The following is a 20573-nucleotide window of genomic DNA, read 5'->3' on the forward strand; positions in this document are numbered from 1 at the left end:
GGGTGACATTCAGGTCTTCATGGAATGGAAGTGTTTGGATGAAATTTGTCCAGATTGCAAAACGTCTGTCAGCCCCTTAGTTTTATCTTCTTTAATTGGCAGTTGTAAATCCAGTACATTGGGTGCTTTTCTCATTACCCCATCATAGGAGGCACTCCCTTTTGTTGAAAGCCTATGGGGAAAACACTGCCCAGTTTCAAGTGCCCAACCCACCGGCCTCTTTCAGGCCCATATATAAATTGTCATAATCGTAATACTGGGGAAAATAATCCCCTTCGTCTCCTTGTCATCTCAAAAGACTGGTCGGCTCTATAGAAATCTGAACCGGAAAGTTGTTAGAGCGCTGAGGTGCAGCTCTGAGGCAAAGGCATATATTCTGTCTGACTTGGATTGGGGCCGAACGTGTAAATACGGCTTCCGCACACAACCTTAGTAGGTGCAGAGTTTTATACACCTTCTGGGGATCCTCAACAGTCCCTACAAGTCATAAATAGTGTAGTTTTAAGAGGGAACATATTTCTCTTCCACATGGGAAAGAAGTAGAATTTTGTAATGAAAAACTTGTTAACAGCTGAAGAGAAAGTTGAAAGCAAGATCCGGGATCACAAACAAGGGCCAGAAAGAAAGGAATTAATGTCACCCTGTAAGAGTAGCACTTATATGTGCCTCCACTCCACCACTTCGGAGGCGGAACAACATCAACGTGTATATTCACATATGAACAGTGGTAATTTAGTGCCGCACTATGACAAGGGATTAAGTGAAGCCAGACTGAAGTTCAGGTATTTCAATATCTTAGAGAGCTGGACTGATCCCTGTCTAAGCTCCCTAGGCACTGTAGGCATTGTCTGTAACTATCTACAAATTAGGTGAACTGTCTCTTTAAAAAAAATGAAAACAAATCTGGCACACACCATCTAGACAAGAAACATTGCCTGACATGATGATCTTCAAAAACCATCCAAATCGACTCTTTCCAATGGCATGTCTGAACTTTCTTCCATACTTTTGTATATCGGAATTTACCTATTGATACCAATAGATGTATCATGCATACATGGTGGACTTCCTTTCCTGATCATTACTGGCTGTACCATATGGATGGCACTTTACTGAATGTAATGGTTTGCGATTCGTGTACTCTGTAAAGGAACAGCATGATTCCTGGAACAATGGATGGCATTCCAATGGTACCAAGGAGCTTTTGCAAAGCTTATAGCTCCCTGTTTGCAACAGAATTTACTTGGCTTTATGCTTCAAATCCAGACTGTCTTTCTTTACCCTTGAACTCTATGACATCATTCAGGACATAGTGACCGTGCATATTGCTTACCATCTAGCAAATTCCAGGAACTCCTTAATTTCTGCAAGGGAGTAAATATCCCCCAGAGGGTTGTGGGGGTTGATGAGGAACAGTGCCCTCACAATGGTGCCCTGAAAAGAAAAACAAGCCATTGAATCGCCAACAGACAGTACAATTTGGTCGAAACATTCTGACACTCAGAGGAGTGGAAACGGAAAGTTGGGAATTAACACATGCACAATGTTGCCATGTTTACAACATAACAATTGGAGCAGGCAAATACAGTGGTGGCTCCTCTGTTATGGTGGGGGCAAAGACAAATAAAAATGGATGCAAAATAAAATCATTTTATTTTGTATCCTGCCTGTCGAGGGAGGTGCGGGTGTTGTGGGGATTCTGTTCCTACACAGAACTGTGCGCAGGAAACCAGGACCTCCATGACTCATGGTGTACCAGAAACTCACCTCAGTACCCAGAACCCCTATCCGACTAGCATCAGTGTCTCATCAGCTCTCTGTCCTACAGCGAAGCTACCAATGATTAGACAACCCAGAACATACGACTTAGGGTACTCTCAGGAATGCTGGGAATCAAGAACATCTTTTGTTTTTACTCTCATATCAGTCCACAACGTGAGTAATCAGAGACACAGAAAGTTTAAAATGTTTATTTTTATGTTTATTTTTAACGACGTGCTCTAAGTTGCAGTATTTTTATCTAACATATTCAGGGCCGCCATCGCTTCAAACGCGAGGCCACGCCCACACGTCAGGCCACGCCCACTTCTAGACCTATAAGAAGCGCTGATTGATAGCGCTTGCATTAGGATTGTTTACCTCTGAGGCAAAAGCCGGAGGCTTGTTCACTCGTTTTTTAAAATTGTAGTATTTTGTGTTTAGCAACTTTTAAAATCACCTGCACCTTAAACAGAGCTCTCCTCTGTTTTGAGCACCTTCCCAGGCTTCCCACTGTCAGCGGATCGAGCGCTGCACCGGGGGCAAATTCCCAGGGCCGCCATCGCTTCGAACGCGAGGCCACGCCCACACGTCAGGCCACGCCCACTTTCTCTCTCCCCAAATGTGCTTTCCACGCAAGCGCAGCGGACGAGCGCAGCGGGCGCGCCTAAGGCAAGCCCGTCTACGCCCATCCGCGACGGGCCGGGACCAGGGGCGCAACCCCTTCCTTTCCCGTCACGCAAACTCGGCATTACACCTCCGAGGAACTCCGCACCTTCAACTCCCAGGTAACTCTGACCTGTGCTCATAAATACGGCCCACTCGACCTACCCCCTCAATACAATGATTGCAAGACCCACCTCAAGCCTAAACCCCACACGTCAAATCAACAAACGCTCAGACTGTTTTTGTTGAACTGCAGGTCTCTTTCAAGGCACTGCACAGAGCTTTCTTTGTTAATTGACGAACAAAAACCAGACGCTCTCTTTTTAACGGAGACATGGCTAACCCCTCACTCCGATCCTGAGTTGGTTCAAATCCTGGGGCAGGAATACCAAATCATAAGACAGGACCGGGAAGGTGAAAGAGGGGGTGGTTTAACCATAATCTTCAGAGACTGTTATACCTGTCGCTGCACCCCCAAACCTTTTCCGGAGTGCGAAAGCATGTCGTTCACCCTGGAATTTTCCCCTAATATAAGTTTCTCCGGAGCACTTATTTACCGCCCACCAGGCACCCCTAAACAGTTCTACGATTCTATCCCCCCGTTAGTCGCCGATTTGGCCCTATCGCCCTCCAACTTCACGTTATTGGGTGATCTCAATATACATTTCGATGACCCCAACAACTCCATTGCCAACAAACTAAGCGGGGACCTATCCGCTCTGCAGCTGCTCCAGCTGGTCTCATCTCCTACGCACGCGAAAGGCCACTTGCTGGATCCTGGTTTCAGTAACTGCCCACATTTAAAGGCCTGTCCCCCTATAACGCTTCCTTGGACAGACCATGCCTTAGTCTTGTTGCTCTGGACAACTGAAAAATCTACACCCTCTACACCTACTGTCCAAGAAACCCGAAACTGGTCTAAAATACCACTGGCCCAGTGGACCCTGGAACTGCAAAATACGATTCCCCTAATCGGTCAGACCCCCTCACAGGCCAATGAATCCTTCAATGAATGGATACAGAACTCTCTCAACACCACGTTCCCCCCAAAGAAAACAGTCTTTAAAAGATCCAGAATCTCAGCTCCCTGGTACTCCTCTGAGCTACGGGAGAAAAAGCGCTTTTGCAAGAGACTGGAACGCAAATGGCGTCTGGAATATGCGGAAGCAGACAAAACTATCTATAGAGACGCCATCAGGTCATACAAAAAAGACATAAAAAGCGCGCAATCTCTATACTACTCAAACCAGATCGCAGAGGCCAGCTCCAGCTTGAAAGAGATCTACAAAATAGTAAAAAGCCTCACCACCCTCCCCACACCCCCTCCTATAACTGAGAATCCTCAGCTACGTTGCGAAGATCTGGCCAACTTCTTTTCCCAGAAAATCAATCTTATTTACTCCTCCTTTCCATCCACAGAACAGACCGCTCCGACTAAAGCAGCGCCATGTCCTCCTCTAGAACATACATCCAACCACCCTCCGGCGCTGGCGGAATTCCCCGAATTACAGGTAGATCTCCTCACCTCCCTCATGCACCAAGTGAAGTCGGGTTCCCCCAGAGACACAGCACCCCCACACGTCCTGGTCTCCACCACTCAAACCATTCTTCCCACACTGCTTAGAGTACTCAATACCTCGATCTCTACCAGCACAGTACCAGGAATGTGGAAGCAGGCTATGGTAAGGGCTCCGGTTAAAAAACCCAACCTTGATACCAAGAACCTTAACAACTTCCGCCCGATCTCCTTGTTGCCTTGGGCAGCCAAAATCTTGGAGAAACACATAAACAGCATATTAACAACTTTTCTCAAGCAACACCATCTGCTCGATCCCTCCCAGACTGGCTTCCGTCCCAAGCATGGGACCGAGACAGCTTTGCTGGCAGTCACAGAGGAGTCCAGGAGAATCTTAGATCGGGGAGGATCGGTGACAATCATCCTCCTCGATCTGAGCGCGGCATTTGATACTGTGAACCACGGCATCCTCCTGCAGCGCCTCCTGGACACCGGAATATCTGACAAATCCCTGGAGTGGTTCAGGTCCTACCTGAGTGAAAGATCCTTCCAGGTGTATGAAGCGAATGTCACCTCCTCCAGCAAGTCTCTGAGGTGTGGAGTCCCGCAGGGATCATCGTTAAGCCCGACGTTATTTAACGTCTACATGAGGCCACTGGCTGAGATCGTCCGCCCATTTGGTATTAAGATCGTTACCTATGCGGACGATACCCAGCTGGTGGTCTCCCTGGCACAGACAGGTGGACCCTCAGCCAATGTAGATCTCGCTGGCTGCATGGAGATGGTCAAGAGCTGGATGACCAAGTCTTGTCTCAAACTTAATGGAGACAAGACTGAGCTCATGCTCTTGGGTCATACCGTACCATCTACCATAGACACTCTCTGGCCTCCCGGCTTGGGACCCGCCCCTGTTCCCAAAAACGCCATCAAGAGCTTGGGTGTTTGGCTTGACAGATCCCTGTCGTTCGATCAACAGGCAACAAAACTTTCAGCCACCTGCTTCGGCATCCTGAGAGTTATCAGGAAGATCTTGCCTCTTCTCCCCTTTGAAGCAAGAAAAAACGTGGTTCTGGGCCTGATTCAATCGCGACTGGACTACGGAAATGCTTTGTATCTTGGAGCCCCTGACTTCACCCTGCGCAAACTGCAATTAATACAGAATTGCGCAGCCAGAACGCTTTTACAACTCCCCCGCAGATCATCAGCAAAACCTGGATTGAAGACACTCCACTGGCTCCCTATAAAGGAAAGAGTAAACTTTAAATCACTCTGTATTGCCCACCAGACCTTCTGGTCTACAGGCCCGGCAATTAATCTCCCTCTCATTACACCTTACCTCCCCACAAGACAGTTGCGCTCCACCTCTGCAAATCTAGCCATTGTGCCGCCAATAAAGAAATCAAGGTCAGGAGGCCGCTCTTTCTCCTACAATGTAGCTAAGAGATGGAACGCTCTGCCCCAGCATCTTAGATCTAATCCTAATATTCTCTCCTTTCGCAAACAGCTGAAAACGTTCCTATTCACTACTCAATGATGAAGCTGAACCTGCCTCTTTAAACCCAAACCTCAGATGGTATGCTTAGCGCTTGGACGCCTCAGGGCAGCTATGTGCGCTCTATAAATCGGAGTTCATTCATTCATATGATTAGAAATAAAACAATCAGCATTGTTACAATTCCATAAAACATAAAGTGAGAAATCATGTTATGATGATAGTGGACACAGGTCATATAGCGCCTAGTGAACCACCCTCCCCTGCTAGGAATTAGGTTTTATAAAAATAGAAGGCCTCTTAGGCTTGAATGGGGAACCCCACACCTCCAAGATCAGCAGAGGTGAATCACATCTCTGGATCAGCAAAAGCGTTCTGCCTTGGAAAAAGGATTTTCTCCAAGTCCCCGAATCATGCCTGCAGTGCAATATTAAATGCACTAGAACTTCAGTTGGTTGAAGCTGTGTGCGTGTTGTGTCTAGAGCGTGGGTCGATCAACCTGAATAACAGCATACATTGTTATCATGAACTTGAAGGCTTCTGCACGCAGTGTACAGACTAAGGTTGCGGTGTAAGTAAAGGGATGTTAATAACAAGACCATTCTCATGCGAAGAAAATCAAGCAGTTTAACTTACAACAACAGGTACATGTAGTGATGTGTGCAAAAACTGCAAAGCAGCAAAATGGTGTTTAACTTCTAATACGCTTATGCTAACATAGCAATGTGTGCAAGCAGGGCCCTGTCTTCACTACACAGGGACAGCCTCAGTGACGCTGCAGCTGCATCACCAGGGAGGAGGGGGAGTGGTTGACCCTGCCCCAGAAGGCCGGCCAAACCATCATGCCCACTTTGCCTTTCTCCACCCAGGTGTGTTGTACAGCTGGGTGGAGAAACCAACACAGGCTCCCAATCTATGCTGAGCACCGAACCAAGAAATAGCATCCTCATCCTTTGAGAAGCTCTGGAATTGGGAGCTGGGAGCCTGTGTAATGTGTGCCAGGTTCCTGTCATGGGCGTAAGGATCGTGAGGAAGGCAGCAGCCATCGGAGCAGGTTAGTGCAGTTTTATTTATTTGTCAGTTTTTGTGTTCCTCCACTGCCCCTACCCCACCACTTTAAAGTACCAGTGACCGCTCTTGGCAAATATACAAATATAAGTCTGTGATTTGACTTATATAACAGAAACTATAAGAGCGCTTTATGAATATTGAGCTAATGAAAGGGGAAACATGATGTATGACACCCTTCTGTCACATCACAAATTGCCCATTGACGGGGAGATGGAAACCAACATGTCTAATCTAATATTAATTGGGCAGGTCACATTTGAAAACCCATTGTGATTGGCTTAAAATGCAGGGATTTAGGCCTTTAACCCCTTCGCAGCTGGGCAAATTCCCATGATGTGGTTCAATTGTGATGGAAGAAAAGATTTTAATAGAATCAAAACAAGTCAAGACACTTTTACTTGGTGATGCGTAAATGATAAATATTCACTGACTCCCGAATTAGGAACAATATCATTTGCATGCTATTTAGCTTTAACAGTAAAACTTGCCTGTGCAAATGTAGTGGTCATTTCAATGTTACATGTGTGTATTGTAATACTTGCAATACATTTTTTATGTTAAAACTTTTTAATGTGGTGGTGGTCGGCAATGTCGCGAATTTCAGAAATTCCAAATAAAAATTATTTAACAAGAAAATGAACAATATTTTGGGCTCTGAGGTGGATCTGATGATAGCCTTTGTGTTGCGACTGTATGTAGAGTTTCAGGTTGCTTAGAAACACCCTGGTCCTTTTATTTGTAAAGTGAACTCCATCACTATAGATTCCATGCATGATAAAACACAGTTTGATGTTGTAAATAGAGCCAAAGTTATGGTCTCTGAAGAAGGCAGAAACAGATTTATTAACATTTTTCCTGGCTTTGTCAATCAGTGGAAAGAATTGATTAGACCACTTCCATTTCTGTCTTTGGTCTATGTTAGAGTATACAAAGACATTGTAAGGAAAGGCATCCTGAACTCAGCAAAGGTATCCTTCATTAGGATTTCCAGTCCTACTCCAGTTAATGTGGCTAGGTCATTGCCACCACAGTGCACAATCCTGAGGCCAGGGGCTGGTGAATCGACATTTGCTTTAATCAAAGGAAGCAATTGATGAAACTTTAATCCTCTTTGCCCAATCCAAGTGATGTCACTACCCCTGGGCATAATGATGAAAACTAGGCAAAATGGGTGCAGGCCTGAGAACACTGCCTGCATTCAAAGTGGCCCCTTGCCCCCCAGCACATGGCCAGGGCCTGCCTGTACCAGCACTCAAAATGGCCGCCCCACACATGGCCAGTCCCCATCAACACCCCAAAAAATCGAAAAACACACAAAAATATGCACAATCCCATGCCATCCGTACCCTCAGTGATGTTTAAATTCAAGACACCCCACAGAAAGACTAGGCCCATGCCCACTCACAACCCCTGGGCAAAAGGCCCCAATAGCAGCCAAAAAATTGAAAAAACACACAAAAATCAGCACAATCCCATGCCATCCATGCCCTGCATGATGTTTAAATTCGAACACCCCACAGAAAGACTAGGCCCATGCACCACTCACTACCCCTGGGCATAATGGATGAAAGATAGGCAAAATTGGTGCAGGCCTGAGAACACTGCCTGCATTCAAAATGGCCCCTTGCCCCCCAGCACATGGCCAGGGCCTGCCTGTACCGGCACTCAAAATGGCCCCCACCCACATGGCCAGTCCCCATCAACCCCCCAAAAAATCGAAAAACACACAAAAATCAGCACAATCACATGCCATCCTTGCCCTCAATGATGTTTAAATTCAAGACACCCCACAGAAAGACTAGGCCCATGCCCACTCACTACCCCTGGGCAAAAGGCCCCAATAGCAGCCAAAAAAATTGAAAAACACACAAAAATCAGCAAAATCCCATGCCATCCATGCCCTGCATGATGTTTAAATTCGAACACCCCACAGAAAGACTAGGCCCATGCACCACTCACTACCCCTGGGCATAATGGATGGAAGCTAGGGAAAATGGGTGCAGGCCTGAGAACACTGCGTGCATTCAAAATGGCCCCTTGCCCCCCAGCACATGGCCAAGGCCTGCCAGTACCAGCACTCAAAATGGCCCCCACCCACATGGCCAGTCCCCATCAACACCCCAAAAAATCGAAAAACACACAAAAATCAGCACAATCCCATGCCATCCTTGCCCTCAATGATGTTTAAATTCAAGACACCCCACAGAAAGACTAGGCCCATACACCACTCACTACCCCTGGGCAAAAGGCCCCAATAGCAGCCAAAGAAATTGAAAAACACACAAAAATCAGCACAACCCCATGCCATCCATGCCCTCCATGATGTTTAAATTCAAGACACCCCACAGAAAGACTAGGCCCATGCACCACTCACTACCCTTGGGCATAATGGATGAAAGCTAGGCAAAATGGGTGCAGGCCTGAGAACACTGGCTGCATTCAAAATGGCCCCTTGCCCCCCAGCACATGGCCAAGGCCTGCCTGTACCAGCACTCAAAATGGCCCCCACCCACATGGCCAGTCCCCATCAACACCCCAAAAATCGAAAAACACACAAAAATCAGCACAATCCCATGCCATCCATGCCCTCAATGATGTTTAAATTCAAGACACCCCACAGAAAGACTAGGCCCATGCACCACTCACTACCCCTGGGCAAAAGGGTGCCGCGGTGCACAGTTTGGGAACCACAGCCTTAGGCTATTTTTATCAACCAAGCATGGTTGATATACATGGAAGATCACAAGGTGGGTTATGCATCATTGCTTCTAACAATCGTCAACCTGTTAAAATAACTAAAGAAGTAGTGAATCCTTATTATAAAATAATTGTATGTGAAGGTACTGGCCCAGCATGGGTAGCAGTGACTAACTTCTATAATAATGCAGCTAAATGTGCTATAATAACAAACTTTAGAAAGTGGATGAAGACTTGGAAAGACTTGGCAAAAATAGTAGTAAGAAACTGTTAATTCTATGGGGGGTGGCGGCTTTAATACCCGTCTATGAGTCTACCTTTTGAAAAATATGTGGCATGACCAACTTAGATGATGTTGGCCCACATATTATTATTCATAATCTATAAGGGAACAAGCTAAATTAACTGATATTTAAATTCAATTTGGCATTCTCTAATGAAATTTAGGTGTACTTTTAACGAAAGTAATGCCCACAGCATTATTGACTACATCCTATTATCTAATATTATCTTATTATCTCATAATTGCGCCGCTCATGCTTTTAATTTTAATACTCATTTTACCTCATTAAGTTAAGTGACCACTTCCCCCAGTCTGTCAAAATGTTACTCTTATTGCTATACAAAAAGCACAGCAGCCACATTAGGGCCTGTAGTGATTTAGGGTCTTGTATGCACACATTGCTATGTTAGCTTAGCTTTTTAATCGTTGAAACGCCATTTTGGCCAACTTTGCAGCTTTTGCACACAACACTGCATATATCTGTTATTGTAAGTTAGACTGCTTGACTTTTATTCACATGAGAACACCATGTTTTCGATATCCCTAGACTTACACGCGATCTCTGTCTGTACAGTGTGTGCAGAAGCCTCTAAGGTTAACAAAACAATGTAAGCTGTTATTCGGGCTGATCGGCCCATGCTCTAGACACAACATGCACACAGCTGCGGCTGACTGAAATTCTAGTGCATTAATATTGCACTGCATGCATGATTTTGTGTTTTATGGAATTGTAACAATGCTAATTGTATTATTTTTAATCATATGCCTACTTATGTTAGCAAAAATATTGCATCTTAGAGCACGTTGTTAAAATAAACGTTTTCAACTTTATCGTGTCTCTTTTTACCCATGTTGCGGAGTGGTATGAGAATAGAACGACAGAGTGTTCTTGATTCCCATCATTCCTGAGAGTATCTTAAGTCGCATGTTCTGGGTTGTCTAATCAATGGTACCTTTACTATAGGACGAAGAACTAATGAATCACTGATGCTAGTCGTTTAGGGGTTCTAGGTACTGAGGTGAGTTGCTTGGTCCACCACAATTCACTGAGGTCCTGGGTCTCTGTGCACAGTTCTGTGTATGAGCAGAATCCCTGCAACAGGCCCAGACTGGAGAGCTGGTGCTAACAACTCTCAATTCCTACTCCCTGCCGTGGCAACAGATTATCCCTGAGGGGTTTTTAAGACAACTAATCTGTAGTAAAGGGGAAGACTTTGATATTTATTTATTTATTTTATTTTGACGGTTTTGTATAGCGCGAACAAGATCCTTGCGGGTATCGGAGCGCTTTACAGGGCAAATATAGGATGACAAATACATATAAAACATAGAATTATGTGAGTACAGTACTGATAGTTATTAAATATTTGCATATATCTACAGGAATGTACAGGTTACAGTTCAAGTGAATTTAGACATGAGTATCGATTTCACTTCTTTTTTTAAAAGGGCTGCAGAAGGAATTAGTCTTGTTTCTGGGGGTAAAGCGTTCCAGATCCTGGGAGCCATTACTGAGAAGGTACGATTATATGTTTTCTTCTTGGAAAAACGTTGTGGTTTAAGTAGAAAATTATCCAAACTCCTGGTAGATTTGTTACCATCCGATAGTACTAGTTACTCTGCTAGGTACCTTGAGGTTTTTTGATGCAATGCTTTATGAGTCATACAGGCGATTTTTAGGTGGATTCTGGCCTCAAAAGGAAGCCAATTGAGGGCCTGCAGGGCAGGGATAAATGTGGCAGTATCTTTTTTTTGCCGGTGACTAGTCTAGCCGCTGTATTGACTGTGGCTCTTAGTGGAGAGGTTGTTAATTTAGGAAGGCCGCAGAGAGCGACACTTCTATAATCAATTCTGGGAATTTCTAGAGCTTGGACTGCCTGATAAAAAGTCATTTGCGAGTATGAAGGGTTTCAGTTTTCTCAGGCTATTTATCTGAAAATTTGCTCCCTTGGTTGCAGTGCTGATATGCTTCTGCATATTTAGTTTATTGTGTTTAGTTTTAAGTGGTTCCTAGCTAGCCAGGTTTGTGGCTTTTGGAGCGTAGAGTTAAGGGACTTGATGTCTTCGAGAGAGTGGACCTTAATGTAGAGCTGTGTGTTGTCGGCGTACATGTGGTAATGGATTATTTGCGGAGTCGAGCAGGTCAGTGAGTGGTTCCATGAATAAATTGAAGAGTGTTGGGGAGAGGGAAGATCCCTGGGGTGCTCCCAAGGTGACTCGGGTGGGGTTCGATAAGGATTGGTTAGTCTTGAATCTTTGTGTTCTATTTTGGAGGAAGGAGGTGAACCAGTTTAACAACGGACCAGATAGTCCCATTCTTTGCATCAAGAGATCCAGTAGGTTGTCGTGTTTGACTGTATCGAAGGCTGAGGATAAGTCCAGTAAGATTAGCAAACAGGCTTTGTTTTGATCAAGTATTTGTAATGCGTCCTCTATTATGTGGGTCATGGCTGATTCGGTACTGTGCCTGGCACGAAAGCATGATTGGATTTGATCAAGAAGGTTGAAATGGTCTATGTGGTTGCTAAGCTGCATGTGCACATATTTTTCGAGCAGTTTGGCCAGGGTTGAGATGTTAATTATTGGGCAATAGTTTTTCAAGTCTGAAGGGTCTGCTGTTACTTTCTTTAGGATGTGGGAAACCAGACCGGCTTTGATGATGTCTGGGATGGTTCCTTGAAGAAGAGAGGTATTTATAATCTTAGCCCATAGGGGCACTATCAGTGGAATGAAGGTCCTTAAGTGGGATGCTGGGAGAGGGTCAGTGAAATGATTGGAGAGATTCAAAGTAGTGAGTGTGTTTAGGATAGTTTCTTCGCTATAGTAGTTGAAGGTGGTCCAGGAGGCGTTGTTCTTGAGGTAGAGCCTTGTAGAGCAGTTCAGCGGTGTCTCAGGTGTGGACAGCAAGGAGATTGAGTGTGGGTCAGTCATGGATAATAGGTCATACAGAAGGTCAGTATTTAGGTTTTCAGTTTTTGTTGTAAAAAAGGAGGCAAGATCTTCGCAGTTGGGGAGAGTATCGGGATTGGTTTGGGGGAGTGTGAGACATCCTTAGATTGTGCTTTGATTATTTCAAATCATTTTTTGGGCCGTTTTTTTGCTTGGTCTAATTGTTTGCATATAAAATCAGCTTTTGCGCGTCTAATCAAGCGTGGGTTTCGCCTATCATCAAGAAACCCACCCTAGATCCATCAAAACCGGAGAATTTTCGTCCAATCTCCCTGCTCCCATGGCTGTCCAAACTCGCTGAAGCGCATGTCAACAGTACTCTATCCCAGCACATGGTCAAAAACAACATTCTTGACCCATCACAAAATGGGTTTAGACCAGGCCATAGCACTGAGTCTGCTCTCCTGGCCACCACAGAGCACCTCTGAACGATCTTAGATGCCAGTCAAAGTGCTGCGCTGATCCTTCTGGATCTCAGCGTGGCCTTTGACACGGTATCCCATGACATCCTTCTCAATCGTTTGGAGACCTTTAGAGTAGCTGGTCATGCCTTGGATTGGTTCAGATCTTTCCTCGAAAACAGGTCCTTTCGAGTTTCTGCCCCCCCCTTCTTATCCAAACCCTACCCCATTGCACAGGGAGTTCCGCAGGTCTCTGCGTTGAGCCCATCCCTTTTTAATCTCTACGTCCAGCCTTTGGCGGCAGTGGCCAAAGAGTGGGGCTTGACATTAGTATCGTACGCCGACGATACACAGTTGGCCATCGCTCTCTCAGAAGGTCCTTCCAACTCATCCTCTAACTTCAAAAACGGACTCTCTGCGGTCGCCCAATGGATGACAATGAACTGTTTACAACTTAATGGCGGAAAGACAGAGGTGCTACTCCTTGGCAAAAACACCAGCCTCTGGAATGAGCACTGGTGGCCGTCTTCCCTGGGCACCATCCCTCCCCCCAAAACCCTAGTGAAAAATCTGGGCGTTTGGATGGATGCCTCACTCAACTTTCGGGCCCACACCAAAAAAGTTGCCAGCACCTGCATTGGCCTGCTGAGGAGCCTCAGCCACATATTAGGCTTTTTCGACGCCAAAACCTGCCAACTCATTATCCAAGCCACCATCCTCTCGCGTATAGACTACGCCAATATACTCCTTCTTGGTGCCAACAAATGTGAGATAGCACGACTCCAACGCGTGCAGAACTCTGCGGCTAGAACTCTGGTCGGCCTCCCCCGCAGATGCTCAGCCAGAGCGACCATCAAAAAATTACACTGGCTACCCGTTGATTCTAGAATCAAATTCAAGACCCTCATTATGTCCTTCAAAATCCTCAAACTCAACACCCCCCCTCTGCTTCGACCCCTTCTCACTCCCTACGCGCCGTCACGGAACCTAAGATCCTCCAACCAAAACCTTCTATGCGTCCCACGCATAAAACTCTGCCGCATGGGCGGCCGCTCCTTCAGGTTCCTTGGAGCCAAGCTGTGGAATGACCTGCCACAACACATTCGCTCCATAGATAGCCTACCGGCATTCCGGAAAGCAGTGAAAACGTTTCTATTCCCTTGCCTGTAATCCTCCCTTTATCCTGGTTTCTCCCCGCTCAGGCTAGGATCTGGGTTCTTAGCGCCGGGACGCCTCATTGCTGGGGCAGCTGTTGCGCTCTACCAAACTATAGAATAGAATAGAATCCTTCTGTAGTATGCATTTCTGGTGCTTCTTAGTATTTTAAGGTGGGTAGCGGATGGGGCGGCTCTCCATTGTTTTTCAAAAGCTCCCAGAGTTCTTCTGTCATCATTCAGTCTACCATCATACCAGGGATTTTAAATGTTGATGGTGACTCTTTTTAGTTGCATTGGAGCTAAGGTATCAAGTGCCCTATTCATAGAGTTAAAGTAGTAAATGGTTATGTCCTGTACATCTTTGGAACCATCGGGTGGGGGTGTGAGGATGTGACTGGCAGATGCGAGATCGGCAGGATTGATGTTTTCTAGGTTCCTCTTCCAGATTTTTGTCCTCGATGGTTGAATAGAGAGTAGTTTAACTACTTCCCTGATATGGAAAGTGATTATGTAATGATCGGACGACTCGCAAGGGAGAATCGATTCCTGCTGGATTGAGTCTGCTTTAGAAATTACTAGATCAAGGATTGAGCCTTTTTCGTGTGTGGGGATATTACAGAATTGGGATAGGTTAAGGTCAGACAGGAACGTTTTGAGGCTATTGACCTCTGGGTCGTCAGGGTCGTTCCAGTGGAGGTTGAAATCCCCAGGAAGATCTGTCTATTCTGTTGTCCTGCGTTTGTGCCTAGGATATCCATCATGTGTTCGATGAAGGTAAGGTTGTTACCGGGAGGATGGTAGAAAGAGTGTAGTGAGCATATGGCTTATTATTGCTGGTGATGTGTAGGCAAAGGTATTCACAGGAAGAGTACACCGTGGTGTTGGTGTGGTTTACAGAGAGGTTTTTCCTATGGATGCAGTCAATACCACCACCCAACCTATCTAGTCTATCCAGTCTGGTGATGTGATAGTTTGGGGGAACTAGTATGTCAAAGATGGGCGTGGATGACTCGCTTAGCCAAGTTTCCGTTAAGATTATAAGGTCGGGTTCATTGGTTATAATGAGGTCCGCTTTATCCGCGGCATGACGTGCTGCCGATCTACAATTTAGAAGGATACATTTGATCTGTGTCTTGGTTGGGATGGTGTTCTGGTCTTGGGAGATTGGAACTCTGTTGAGGTTATTTTCGACAATACCTCTGGGGGTGTGTCTTGTAACTCTGAGTGCATTGGAGTGGATGGGTTGGATTGTGGACAGTATCTGCGTATTTTCCGTACACGTAAGTTTAGGTAGGGAAGGGGGTTCATAGGACTGAAGTAGGGCAGTAAGGTCATTCAGTGATAGGGTTTGGAGCATTGGGGTAAGTTACTGTATTCCCCCTGGGGAGTAATTTAGACAGGGGGCTAGTACATGAGCGCTGAATGGGTTTTACTTGTGGTTTGGGTTGTTGTCGGATCAGGGCATGTTGAGAATGGATGTTGTCTTTGATTTGTTGTAAAGACAGTAGTATCTCATCTAATCACGGGTAATGTGTAGTTGTTATCAAATTAGTATCCTGGCCTGTGGTTAATTGAGGAGGGGTTGTGACTTGTGTGGTGTTTTGGGGAGTAGGGAGAGCTGGATTGAGGGGTGGTGGTATTTCAGTGTGGTAGTCCGTGGTGACGAGCGGGGTGGATGGGGGGCGCGAAGGGGTATTTGTGTGCTTTAGGGGTGTTTGATTTGTTATGCTGCATCCATATAGAGTGGTAGTCCCTGGGAGGGGGGGAGTAGAGAGGGGACTTGAGGAGGTATTGGTGTGAGTTGTGTAAGTAGGGGACGGTGAGAATCGTGGTATAGGGAGGGGGAGAAAGTGGGCCTGCTGATTTATCGGGTGTAGTTGTGTGAGGGGAGATTGGATACATATCAGAAATGATATTAATGGGGGAGGTGGGGAGGGATGAGCTGTCTGAAAAAGAGATGAGGATTTGGTCATGGGGATGGGGAGCGGGATCGGGGGTGAGGAGATGTCTGGGTACGAGGTGATGCTGAAGATAATGTCATTTGATATGTGACCTGTGGTATTTGAGAAGTAAGGGTCAGAGATTGGGGTTTCTGGGTGTGATTTAGGTAATCTATGTTTGAAGCCTTTGGCTGCCTTTTTGAGAGGCTGGTGGGGTATTTGATGAAGTAGGTGTGTAGGCCCATGGGCTCCATGGTGTGTGTTTTGCTTGTTAGGGGAGTGGGTTTGATGGAGCAAGGTGGAAAAACAAAATTGTGTTTACCCCTTGTGAAATCAATGTTCCATAACATTAACAGATATTTAAGATGCATACATTTGTACACACAAGGGTACTAATTTGTCTGCATGAAGCAACATAATTAACTAATTTGTATTGTTATCGTAATGTGAACTAACGCACAACTTAAATATAAACAAACGCAGCATAAATGTGCTTATTTTATATGTTATTGTGCCAACAGTCGTCGGATATGGAAGTATAAAACACATTTATGTGGCTTATTTGCTAGGTAACAACTAATGGGGATACATTAGTAAGGTGGGAGGTAAACAGAAGGGTTTCAGTTCTATATTTAACATGAATTTGTGTTTGTTTTATGATAGTTCCAAAAAGTGGCCTCTGAGGCCTAGTTGAAACATGACCGATCTGGCAAACTGCGAGCAAATGTTGGACTGCGAATGCGCACCTAAAGCCTGCAGGAGAGAGTGAACTGCCTGTGCTCAGAGAGGAAGTTCAAGACCGCAATGCCCTAGAAACAAAAGATGATTGCCAAAACATGGATGTTCGAGTGGTCAGAACGTGGGAAAGGATGCAAATGTATCGGGTCAAAATTGTGACTAGGCCAGAGACTGTTTAAACAATACCACTCTATTAAACCTGCTGATTCACCGTGAAAACGATGTGGTAATGGTGAGGAGATGCTCACCCATCCCAAATTGTCCAATAAGAACCCGAGTTGATGATGCTAGATACTTTTTAGTCAGGTTAGGCTAGGAAATTAGTGTATAAAAACTCATGATTTTACTTAGAAGGGGTCGCTTTTTCGATTTCCCCACGAAGTGCTGCTGGACTGGAGATCAATTTCTGAATGTAAGATACTTTAATTTATTTCTTGTTTTCCTTACAGGACTGAATGATAAGATGAGGGCGTTAGTTAGGGATGTTAGGAGAGAATGAAATTGGAACTGTCTGTTCTTTGCTACACTTTTAACTGCTTTCTGAAATAAACGACTATTTCTGAGTTCAAAGAAAATGATCATTCTGAAATAAAGTTTAAGATTTTTACTGAATAAAGAATTAATAAATGCTTAAATGACAGACATGCTAAATGTTTTGGAAAGTTAAAAGCTGGTCTTGTAATTTTTCCTACGCCTAATTTTCATTCTAGCAGATCCATTGCCACTATGGTGGTGTGTCTGAATAATATGCATGATTGATAAAACCATGGTAAACTGTATAATTTTTAGGTGTATATAAATAACTAGTTAAATAGGTTTAGACACTCCACTAAATGTTTCAGCGGTTCTCCTTGGTTGTTTTTCACCGATCTCTGAAATTGAATTAAATGTGTAGAAAAGTGTGCAGTGTTATGGGCCCCACTGATGAATAAATGAGTGTTCTGAGGTTTCAGGGAAAAGGTGATGTTGAGTCAGAAAATGAAATTCGGAGTCCCGCTGGAGCAGGGTAAGAAGGTCAAAATTCTGTGAGAGGTAGAGTTGAAGGAGATCTAATTGGAAAGTATAACAAGTGATAGGTCACTGCTTGTTACAGATGCTGACGCCTTAGGGTAGGTCCTCTTGCTCTTATATTTGGTGATATTCCTGGAGGTGGGTGGTACTTGTTATTCTTAAATCAAAAAAACACCAAAAATAACTGTGGTGCCAGGGTGCTGCACTCCTGGGGTCCTCTTACTCTTATATTTGGTGGTATTCCTGGTGGTAGGAGGTTCTTGTTATTCTTTAAAAACCTGTGGTGCCAGGTGTGTTACAGATGCTGGTGCCTTGTGGCAGGTCCTTTTACTCTTATATATATACTCTTATATTTGGTGATATTCCTGGTGGTGGGAGGTTCTTGTTATTCTTTAAAAAACCTGTGGTGCCAGGGCGCTGCACTCCTAGGGGTCAGATGAGATCGGGCACAGTCTGCTATTTAGTAGCCAGCATAGGAGTCATTCCAATATGGCTGCTTGATTATCAGGAGATCAGGGGCGTAGTCCTATCTTGTTTTCCATGCAGTGAGCCTTATCTGGGGTAAGTCCTCTCTCCCTTTCCATGAGGGCACTTTGCAGAAGTCGGTCCTTTGTTTCTTTTAGTTGTAAGTAAGGAGAGTGTAGGGATATGGTCCTCTGTTTATTTTGGTGAATTAGTGAGGAGTGGGCCTTTAGCATGTATAGCATTCATTTTAGAGGGTAGGGCTGATGGTTTATTCAGTGAGATCCCAAAATGGGGCTTTGCATTACCCACCAAGTCCTCGAGAGTGCCGATTGAACCGGGTGGCATAGAACATAGAAAGTATATAGGGACCGCCCAGCGCAAGGAGCAATGGAGAATTGAAAAACACTGGCATCAGAGAGACCAGGGTCTGGCTCCCCGAGAGAAGCTCATTGCTCCAGTGTTCAGCGACTTCGAGTGCTTTGGGAAGTTTACAGTTTGTTTAAATTTGTTAATGCCTGCACCAGCTCCCGCGTCAGTCTCCGTGGTAACAAGGCAACCGGAGATGGAGCAGTCTGGGCTGAGGGCAGGATAAGTAAAATGCCCTCTTTAGTTGGGTGCTTGCGTCTAAGGGAGGAGGGTCGGGCTGTTGATTGTGTGCAAAACAGATGCAATGCCCTCTATCGTCGGCGGGTACTCGCTTCTAGGGGAGGACGGTTGGGCTGTCCCTTGCGGCAGGCTGCTCACCTCTGTATGCTGCTCTCATTGGTTGTCGCCTACGGAGCTCGCCCAGGTCCACTGCATGTCTCTATGCTGGGCCGCTGCCGTCGAATCTCTGGTCCTGAGGCAATGTCCGTGGCGCTGTGGAGCATAGGCACAGGGCAGCTCGTCACCTCCTACGCCTCCGCTCCTGCCCAGATCCAGTCCTGGTGCGGGAGGCGATGTGTGAACTGGCCAGAGAGCGGACCGTCCATACGTAAGCCCCGAGTTTTGCAGCTGCGCTTCAAACGCTGTGGGTCTCGCTCGAGGGGCCCGATTGCCTTGTGCTCCCCTCGGTCCAGTTCCTGCAGCGGTACAAGGGCGGATCCTGCGTATTCGTCCTCTTCCTGGATCTCTGCAGAAGTCAGCCCCTGTGATCCGTCTCTGAAATCAAAGGTAAGTTCTCCGATGGGGATAAAGTCTTCTTCCTGATGATTTCTTGTTATGTTGCTAAGGGGGAACATCCTTTTCAACGCAACTTTTACAACGCATGCCTTTACATTGCAAGCCTTACAACGCATGCCATTACAACGCATTGCGCTGGGGGGCGCTCTAGGATAGGGAATAGATTTAATTTACTATCCAACACCTTCCCTACTATCCACGGGGACTGGAGTTGGAATAGTAAATTAAACTATTCACTATCCAGCACCCCTCAACACTATGCGTTGTAACAGCATGCGTTGTAAAACCTGCGATGTAAAAGCATGCGATGTAAAAGCATGCGTTGTGATGTCATACATCCATAGTTAAGCCAACCCGGCGTGGTTAACACGGGCTAAACGGGGATTTAGAACAATTACGATCCCCAGCCAACAGAGCTCATTTCTTGAGCTCCTCGCTAGTCGCCATTTTGAAAAGTGAAAAACCATTTCATCTAGTTAGATGAAACCAAACACCCAAAAGCTATTATTAATGCCTTTTTAGCAATCACACATTGGTTGAGGAGTGTCTCCTCATTACCAGAAAACAAAAAAGGAGAAAAATGGATGGTTTGATTCATCATGCACCAAGGCTATATAAAGACATTGTATTCTCAAACCAAACCTCCCCAATTCTTCAGTTTAGTTTGGAGGAAGTCAACAGAGCAATTACTGCTAAAGGTGGGAAAGCACCCGGCCCTGATGCTATCCCAGTTGACCAGTATAAAGCTAACGTCGCTGTATGGGGACCCTTATTAACTTGTATTAAGGGTCAGTTGTAATAAAGGCTATCTTCCCACACGGGCAGAATCAATAATCATACCTATTTATAAAAAGGGAGCCGAACATAATTCTGCGTGTTATAGGCCAATTTCCCTGCTTGACATTTTAGTGAAGAAAGCGTACCGTATTATTCTGAACAGGCTACAAGAGTTATCAGAATCAAAAGATATTTTGCCAGCCCTTCAGTATAGATTTTGCACTGAGGTTGGGACAATTCTAACATGGCCTCAATTTAAGCATGTTAATAGGAAAATATACTAAGATTAAGGATTGGAATTTATTGTGTCATTTACTCTAAGCTATGGACAGTTATGTCCGACATGGTAGTTGAGACACCGATCATTAATTTCCTGAGAGACCTCTATACAAGATCCAAAACTATGGTTAGATACAGCATTAGAGGAGAATGCATGCAGCCGTTCATCTTGGAGAGAGGGGTAAGCAAGAGCTGAGTTGTAGCATCCTTTC

General features: G+C 45.3%; 1 pseudogene; it reads right to left on the reverse strand.

The window, feature by feature from the left end:
* The window catches only part of LOC147725152 (1-aminocyclopropane-1-carboxylate synthase-like protein 1), a 198209-nt pseudogene that overhangs the window by 83149 nt on the left and 94487 nt on the right, over positions 1 to 20573 (reverse strand).

The sequence above is a fragment of the Lissotriton vulgaris genome, chromosome 4_1 (genome assembly GCF_964263255.1).
Source record: "Lissotriton vulgaris chromosome 4_1, aLisVul1.2, whole genome shotgun sequence".
NCBI classification, from domain to species: domain Eukaryota; kingdom Metazoa; phylum Chordata; class Amphibia; order Caudata; family Salamandridae; genus Lissotriton; species Lissotriton vulgaris.